The 9,487-nt window shown below is 30.6% G+C and overlaps 1 pseudogene; it reads right to left on the minus strand.

Moving 5' to 3' along the window:
- Positions 1-511, minus strand: part of LOC105119010 (wall-associated receptor kinase 2-like) — a 9,175-nt pseudogene extending 8,664 nt beyond the window's left edge.
- Positions 512-9,487: the final 8,976 nt, after the last annotated feature.

Genomic DNA, 9,487 nt, shown 5'->3' on the forward strand with positions numbered 1-9,487 from the left:
GCCGCCGGCCGCTTTCACACCGTCGGCCAAAAACCGCCTTCACACTTGAAGGTTGAATTTTCTTGTTTTGATTTCGTGTATAAATAGATAGCTAAGCTTATGCAATTATGTGTGGAGAGATTGAGAGAAACACTAGAGAGAAAGAGAGAAAGAGAGAGGGGTTGTTGTAAGCTTTTGTTTATGTTATTGTAAGCTTTGTTCTTGAAATAAAAGAGTGTGTTTTATCCTCTCCGAGTGTTTCAAAGCCACCACAAGTGGTTTCTCCCACCAACAATCTTGGCAGCCAGCTGGTTTTACATCTGGCCTTGCTGTTGATGCTGCAACTGGACACAATAAAAGCGACATCATCAGCAAAAACACCCACATGACTCTGCACCTCCCAACTTAATAAGTAGCAATTGACCCCTAGAAGATTTGTATAAAGAAGCTCCAAAGTCCAAACTAACTTTCTCCCGCCCCCCACTAACTTCTGCAACTTCTTTTCTTGTAGAGGGCATATATATATATACAAGCTAATTAACACAGACCCACGAAAATTACTTTCCTAGATCTTTCTTTTTGGTTTTTATTTTTCAAAGCAAGAAAAATTAAAAAAAAAAAAAAACATGTAGAAGACCTCTAGAAGATCTGCTATCTCAGTTGGCATGCAAAGTCGTTGGCTGCATCTGCCTGCTTAATTCCCTCCCAGATGTATACTTTTCCTTCGTAATTTCTCGTGTGGAAACTGAAGAGAGATGCTTTAGCGATAGTTATAAATCGTGGCCTGGTAGTTGACCCGGTTAATAGGCAGGGTTTTGGATATCATAGCTTAATTTAAATCAATCCAGATTAATCTGGAAAATTTTTTAAAAATTAAAATTTTAATATTTTATATAAAAAATTAAAAAAATCCATATAAATATAAGCTATATATATCATAAATAATAAAATTTAAAAAAATATTTAAATTTTTTTTATCTCACATTAAAAATATTAGGATCAATTAAAACTTTTATTCATTTTAGATTTTGTTCATTAATTAATTGTTAATTGACTTCATTTGGTTATTTTACTTGTACATTTATTTGATGATCAATTATATCTAAATTTTTCAATGTTTTCAGCTCTTCATATTGGAGCTTTATTAATTTTAAGAAATTATTTAACTTCTGATCGTAGATTCGATGATAGAGTTAAAAATTTATAAATCAAGACAGTTATATGTGTGCACGTACGGAGGATACAAAAATGGAAAAGAAATTGATTATTTTAAGTCAAAATTAAAGGCGATTAGATTATTTCTTTTATTCTACTTTAATTAAAAAAAAAAAAAGGTAGAAGAACACCTTATTTCTTTCTATAAGGGAAATAAGGTGTAGCAGCTGTTTTAAACCCCGACTTGATTTTACGGTTAATCCATAATTTCTGGTGACTCAGAACTTAGGCTAGAAAGAGTTTTAACAAAAATACAAGGAGAATTCACCCAATAAAAATTCTAGATCATCCCAGACCCGGTCAAAATATGTTGATTTTTTTCTTTTTCTTTTTTTCAATTTTGTTCAAATAATACCATTTTTTTATAAAATTAAAATATTAAATTAACTTAAATCAATTCACATGATTCAAAACTTTAAAGTTGCCAGAGATCAATTCACTTGACCCAAAACCAGAGATCAACAGGTTGAATTTAAAAACTATGGTTATAGCTGCTCTGGCAATGGCTAGCTAGAAAATGATGGGAATATTCTTGTTTTGGTAAGAATTCGTATGCTATGGAAATTTGAGCTAGCTGTGGAGCTTTCTCTATCTGTGAACGTAGGTAAACATAAATGAATCGAAGGTACTTATCAATTTCTTTTTGAGAGAGTATATATTAATTAGTCCTGTAAACACACAATTTTTATTTGAACACAGGTGACAAAAGAAAAGGGAAATCTGGATTCTTGAAATATGTCAAGCTTCCAAGTTCCTGCAGGAGAATTACTAGAGACAATAACTCAAGAACATCAGTAGCCATAACCTACAATTTATTAATGGAGCTATCTGACTTATTGAATGTTGGAAATTGATCATTGTGGTCTGACTTTAATTGCTGTTAGTGTAGTTCTCAATCTGCAATGATATCACCGTCTGGGATTGCTCCATGGGAGGACTTGCATTCTTGCAGAAAGATTGTGATGATTCGCCAAACAAGTGGTCTGTTTCCTCGCTATTTTCATGAGCCAATGATTTCTGATGAATGATGACTCATTTGATTGCTGCTCCATTATTGTTCCTGTTACCAGGGACGGAGACGGGGGGAGGCTGGCCCCTGTAAGGAAAAAAATTTTCCAGCCTTTTTTAAATTCATTCTTGGTATTTTTATAAAACATTGTGTAAATTACAGCATTTCGGTCCCTCTTGATTTTATATTTTGGTTCCGCCCCTGCCTGTTACTATTAAAAATTAAAATTAAATTAAAAAAAAATTAAAGGGGAAGAGAAGTAAAATACTATTCATTGTAAAAATATAATGACAAAATTATCCTTTAGACATAAAACTATTGAAATAAGCATTGGAAAGAAGAAGATATTTTCACCATAATACAATTGTTTTTCACAAATTTTATGAGGGTAGAATGATTATTTTATTTTTTATTACATAGTAAAATTATTAGTTTAATCATCAAACATAAATATATTGCTTTTCAATTTTTTTCCAAAATAATGTAACTATATTAATACTCTTAAAGATAAAATCAACATAATTCTCTCACGAAAAGTTTTTTTTTGTCATTTTATATTATTTTTACTGTAAATTTAAAGGTTACTCGTAGATATTATTGTAATGCAAATATATTAAATATTATTAAAAAAAATCAAAAAACATGAAGCGCTAGCATGAAAAAGACCCCTACGCTATTCGGGCTGCATGAGAAGTGTCGTCCAGCTATCAAATCCTACCTTCTTCTATGGTTTTGTTTGAAAGGTCTCCTCGTCCCTCGAGATGGGGTAGTGTTTGTATCAAAAATACCTTTGATTTGATACTAGTGATTTTATTTATTTATTTATTTTGTCTCCCCGCCCCTTAAGATGGGGCAGCGTTTGTACCAAAAATACCTTTGGTTTGATACTGAGAATCATTTCTTTTATTTTTATTTTCTTTTTTCTTTTTTCTTGAATTTAACACCAACCCTTTTACAATTTTAAACGAGCTCTTTTAATTTTGTTTTCCATGACAGATTAGCATAGCGAGCTTAGTGAAGTCATCAGCAACAACAGGCCCTCCTCCATGACAACCTCTCCAACCAGCACTATGAGTAATTGCGAACTCCATCAGACTCTCCACCATCTTTATGGTAGACCACCAACACTTTCCTCCCCCGTACTAGGTAACTTTCATTCCTTAGTAACTTGTGCTTCATATTTCCTTTTCATTTGAAAGAGGCATACAGCATGTGAATTAATTTAAATGTCTTTTCTTTTAAATGAAGAGGGATGGGCTAGATCTTCAGCCTAGCTCATGCGGCTAGGTTGGGTCTAACCCATGTATATATATAAAAAAAATAAAAAAAGAAAGTTTAGGGTTATTTTTTTCATGTTTTTTCAATCATTTTATTTAATATTGGATTGTAGACTTATATTCTAAGATACAAATCCAATATTAAAAAAATACTTTATTTTTTTTAAGATTTTGAAAAATCCATAAAAAATAAAAACAAAATCTCTTATTTCAAAAATACAAAAATATTTTTTTTCTTCATATATATGGTCATATTCTAAAATTTGCATCCATGTTTTTATACGAAAAATAAAAATTGCATCCATGTTTTTATATGAAAAATAAAAATTGCATCTTCATCATACTTTGAAAAATACCAAAAAAAATCATTTAATGGGTATCACAACAAATTTGTGATTATTCATTAGGATTTGACTAAAATTTCAAATAAAAACCTTGTTTTTTTTAATTTTCTTTTCTGTTATGATAGTTATGTTTTAACATGATAGAATAAGAACATCCGTACTGAAGATGACTATTCTTAAACCTTAAACAAATCTTTTTTTTTTTTGCTTTAAAATGGTTAGGTTTCAACTTAATGAGATAATAATCTCCTTACTAAGGACGACTTTAACGAATAGAAATATAACTTAAAACAAATAACAAAGCAGCTTATTATTGGTAAATTGAACTAAGAGTGATATGTTTTCTTTTTGCCCAACTAGTTTCCTTACCTAAACTCACTCTCGCAGACCATTAAGTTTTCTAGTAATTATAATATTAAGTAATAATTCTTTTTTTTATTGATAAAAAACAAGAATTTCTTATCTTTTCTGTTAATATCTATCCCGATAACTCTGATTTGAAATGATGATTACCACGAAACTGCACATGTAAGATAACAAGTATTGTGAAGTAATATCTCCTTTGCACATTGCTATTATCAAAGAATCACTATAAACTTAAAAGTTTAAATTTTTAATAATTATTATATATTATTGCTAAAATATCTTTTCAAGCAAACATTTATCATTATTTTATTTTATATTCTTTTTTGTGGAATTGATTTTTTTTCATTGATAAAAGAATTATAATGTAAATGATTGGAACCATGGAATCTGAAGTAATAATGCATCTTTAAAATTTATGGTCAAGTCTTTGTTCGTGTTCAGCATCAATTTTTTTGCCTCGTCAAGCAGAGAAAGATTAATAAAAGCTAAAGCAACGAAGGCCACAAGTTGATAGCTAACTGTACATTTCTTGGGTCCAATGATTGGACCCTCGGCATGTGAACCTTGAGAAGTAATAAAGGTAATTCCTTATTAAATGAAAGACTTGACATGGTTTTCTGTCTTTTCTATGCCCAGCTATCGGCTCTGCTAAATGATTTGATACATCATGAAAAATGAAAGGCTTGACATTGGTGTGATAGAAAAATCTGTTTCTCTGGGGGAGGATCTCAAACAGTAAGTACTTAGCAGAGGTGACCCGAGCTTTCTCTGCTCTTTGTCCTGTTCTTGCATTCTTCATAGCAGGCTCTGTTGTTCATAGCTTTCCTGGAGCTTGTTTTCCTCCGGTTTAGACAGCTTACTGTTTTCGTTTTTTTTTTCTATATGATATTATGTTAGGTTTTCGTGTGATGGCACAACAAACTTATATTCTAATTAATTATATCAGCTCCTTTCAAAAAAAAAAAAAGAGAAGATTTGATACATCATGAAATGAATTGATTTTGTGACGTTATCAGAAAAATAATAATGTGTATGATTGAACGAACCCATGGAATCTTTAAAATTTATGGTCAAGTCTTAGTTCATGTAGTTCAGCATCTTCTGTTATTCTTTTGCATTTAATAAAAGCTGAAGCATCAGTACGCAGGCCAAAAGCTGATAGCTTACCATTCATTTCTTGGGTCCAATCAGAAACATTATTTATGCTGTTCTCGCATGAAAAGTCTTGGCTATGAAATTTCTTCGTAAGTTCCTGCTGCTCCTACTGCTCCAAAGTCCTCGCTGGATTCACTGAAACCATCCCGTGATGGCCTGCCCACGTCAAAAAGATTATAATTATTGATGATATATAGCTTCACTTTCCCATATTTTCTTCACCGAAGCATTGTTTTGGTAAAATCACTATTTTCTCATAAAGAGAGCATTTAGTTTTGATGTATCACTCGATGAAAAATGTGAGAGCACTGCGTACAGAAACCTCCCTTTGATCTATTATTGTGAGAATTGGACTAATGGGTAAATGATAGAAATTAATACAACAGAAAAGGTATGTCAGCTAACCAAACGTGTTAATTTTGATATCTACCAATTCTGTTTTACATTTTTCTTTTATTAAAGCTTGATATATTATCAAATAATCTTTTATATTAATAATTTATTTATCTAAATATTAAAAAAAAAAAGTGAATCACGTGCAGAGCACTTCATGTAATTACTAGTGTCTCCCAAGATTTAAGTTTAGTTTCGAGACTTGATTGATGTAAGCTGGAAACTAAGAGCTACTGATTTAAGACTGCTTCTGCTAAGATTAAAGGAAAACATAAACATGGTGGTAATTATAATTGAAAACATGAAACTATATATATATATATTGACCATCCGGTACTCAAGCAGGAGAGATCGAGGGAGCGATCTCTTCAGAAATATCCTCAAGGTGTTTTTCGCCTCCGATTACAGCCACAACTTGAGACATTGTAGGCCTGAGAGAAGGTGATTGATCGGTGCCAATTCCAGAACAATGTTCGTTTGGTTCCCGTCATAATGGCCCAACCTTGAGTCAACCAAGTCTCCTAGCCTTCCCCGCGCATGTAAATTATCGGCCTGAAATTGTTTGAACTTACAAGAAATATGCCCAAAACGAATGTCATAACTATACACTTTCAATGTACAAAAAATACTAAAAATTGTTAATTAACCCCTATTGATCATGTTTTAGCTAAAAAAATTAATTAAGTAAAACAATAATCTAGCTCTCACCGAATCTGGAAGAAAAACAGTTTCTTGGTTTCTCTGTATTCAGCATTATTTCTCCCACTAACGATTTCAAGGAGAAGGATCCCAAAACTGTAGACATCGACTTTCACTGTCATGGCTCATGTATAGACTGAAAAGGCATTCAAATGATAGATTAAATAATAATAAAGTTTGGAAAGAAAAATTGCGGGGTTTATTACAAAACATCGTAACCAAATATTTAATTTGATTCATCCAAGTTGCTGTACAAAGACAACCTAGACAACCCTATTAATTCTAGTCTTAAGCCTAAACTCGGTAAGAAAAAATAAGCTAAATATGAAAATAAATAAACAATGAAAAGCTAAGCCAACTTCCATAAATTCGTAAATTCGTAAATGTAGGTGCCTTCTTGAATAAATATAAAGCAATTTAACAATGTTGTCGTGTTTCAAGTCCTTGGCCTTCTTGGCATAAACTTCAGTTGCTATTTCATCGACTGCATTTGATTGAGCGAATAGCTTCTTCACTGCTACAGTCAGATCTGGCAATGTTTGAGCCTGCAGTTATGCCAAATCAAAGTGAACAAAGGTTAAAGAACATCAAAGTTATTCCTTAAAAGACAAAAATTAAGGAACAAGAAATTTGTTTTACAATGTATGCTATCCCAGAACGTCTGCTACCAAGCTCCCTCTTGGGACTAAATTTCTTTGTCGCATCAATGATCTGCTTAAGGGTGAAAGTTCTTTCTCCAATCTTCACTGTGGTTTCTATATATTCCAATAACACGAGTTAAATGTATCATACCACAATTATTTAAGAATTATTCAGACAGAGAACAAAGTATGTTCATAGATTTTCTTCACTTCGTGTTTACCTCGCAATAAGCCAAATCACAGCCACAAACTATGGGTCCGCAGAGTAATTAATGATTAAGGGGATTTTTAGGGGAAAAATAAACACAAACACCAAAATAAATACTCCAAAGTCAATAAATGCATCCTCGAAATGTAATTAATTAAAAAAATATTAAAAGTACATGACCAAGACATGGAGATGGGAATTATTTGGAGGCTTTTTAGGCCAACTATACGCATACTAAAAGCACAACAAGGGGATGGCACCGAGACCTAAATTCTAGAAAACCCTTTTAGGAACCTGAGAAGATTCAAATCCAATTATTTTCTATTCTATTGTTTTACAGTTAAGAGTTTCCAAAGTAGTGATAGGCCGTTAATGTTACTTACAAGCCCATCACAATAATGGTCTCAATTTGGTAGTAGACCTATGGGCTCAAAGAAGGCCTTTAGGTCCACAGGTCTATTAAATTGATTGCAGAGCAACTGGAAGCAAGGCTCCATCGACTCCTAATAAAAAACGATGTAAAAAGAATTAATTTCATTTGATGGCAAATTTAACCGCCTTCGTTGTGCATACATCTAGTCATTTGAACCGCGTATTCAGGTAATGTTTTTAGCAAACATACGCGCGCGCACAAGTTTTTTAAATATTTTTTTTATTAAAAAACTTAATTATAAATAAAAAAACCTATATACATACATTTAATTAAATAAATCAAGAATTATTTATACTAGCAAATACAAAAAAAATATTAATATATCTACTTGTCTCATTATAAGGTGAATAATTTCTTTTCTGATGAAAAAAATTAATATATAAATGTTATTAAAGGTTTTTCTTTTATATTAAGTAAAAATTATCACTATAAATTAAAAAGTTAATATTTACATACAATAAAATATAGTAAAGATTATATATTTTAAAAAAGACTTAAAAGATCTCAAGCTAATTTTTAAAATTTTAAAAAAATAAGGTAATGTTACAATTGTTATAATGAAACATCATTTAATAAGTCTTTATATAATATTTTTTAATAAATAAATAAATATATAAACTTTTTAAATATATGTTTTTTATTAAAAAATCCTAATTATAAATTAAAAACTTTATACATGTATTTAATTAAATCAATTAAAAATTATTTATGCTGATAAATACAAAAAATTATTTATAATCTAATTGACGTGATGAAAATTTAAATAAAACTCGGTTTAAGTTTTTAAAATTTAAAAATATTTTATTTAAAAAATCTAAAACAATAGTCTTTTGGATTTATAACACAGAATTTTGCAACTACGATAAAAAGTGTATACGTGGTCTTGGATTTGATATTGGATTGAGTCCAAGCAAGTTAACGTGTGAAAACAATGTCATGAGCGGACACGTCGCCCTCAACATAAAGTTTAAATGCATGTGGCCTGAATGGTGTGGGGCCACTCACACGGTGGCTAGTGTATTTTATACCTCAGCTGTTTTTTTTTTAAATAATATTTAAATATACTAATTATAATAATACTCCAGAAAAACCTTAAAATTTACAACAAAAGTACTATTAAATGGCCAAAATATCCTTACTAGAGAATTACACCTTTTGTCTCAAAGGTCACCAAAGTAGTTTAACTATTTTGTCGGAAAAACAAAATGAAATGACAAATATAACTCAATATAATATATTAAAAATAATTGTGTTATATTGAAAATACAATTTTACACCCAAAGCTTAGTTTATTTATTTTTTCTTACAAGGATAAATTCATAATTATACTATCATAATTAATAGCAATATGTGAGTGGATATCACTAATATCACAATTAATAGCAATATGTACACTAATTAATATCACCTGTAGCTTTAGTGTTATTGATGATAATTTGCAGGCTCACTACAGCTTATATCCCATTCATTTAACAGTCATCTGCTTCCTGAAAATCCAAAATTCTGGAAAGATATTTATTTTCCAGCGCGAAGATAAAGTACTGAGTAGCGTTCAGTTTCCCTCCTGGCTTGACATTTTAGTTTGGCAGCTCTAGCCAGTGAGAAGCTCCACAAGGACAGCTCCAAAGCTATGGATATCACTTTGTACGGTTCATAAGATATTTAAGGAATATTCGAGAATACAGTTGTAGTTGTAAGTATTTTTTACTCAAAAATTAATACATTAAAATAATATTTTTTATATATTTTAAAAAATATTTTTATTAGT

This window comes from Populus euphratica, unplaced genomic scaffold (assembly GCF_000495115.2).
Source record: "Populus euphratica unplaced genomic scaffold, PopEup_1.0 scaffold5.1, whole genome shotgun sequence".
Lineage (NCBI taxonomy): Eukaryota > Viridiplantae > Streptophyta > Magnoliopsida > Malpighiales > Salicaceae > Populus > Populus euphratica.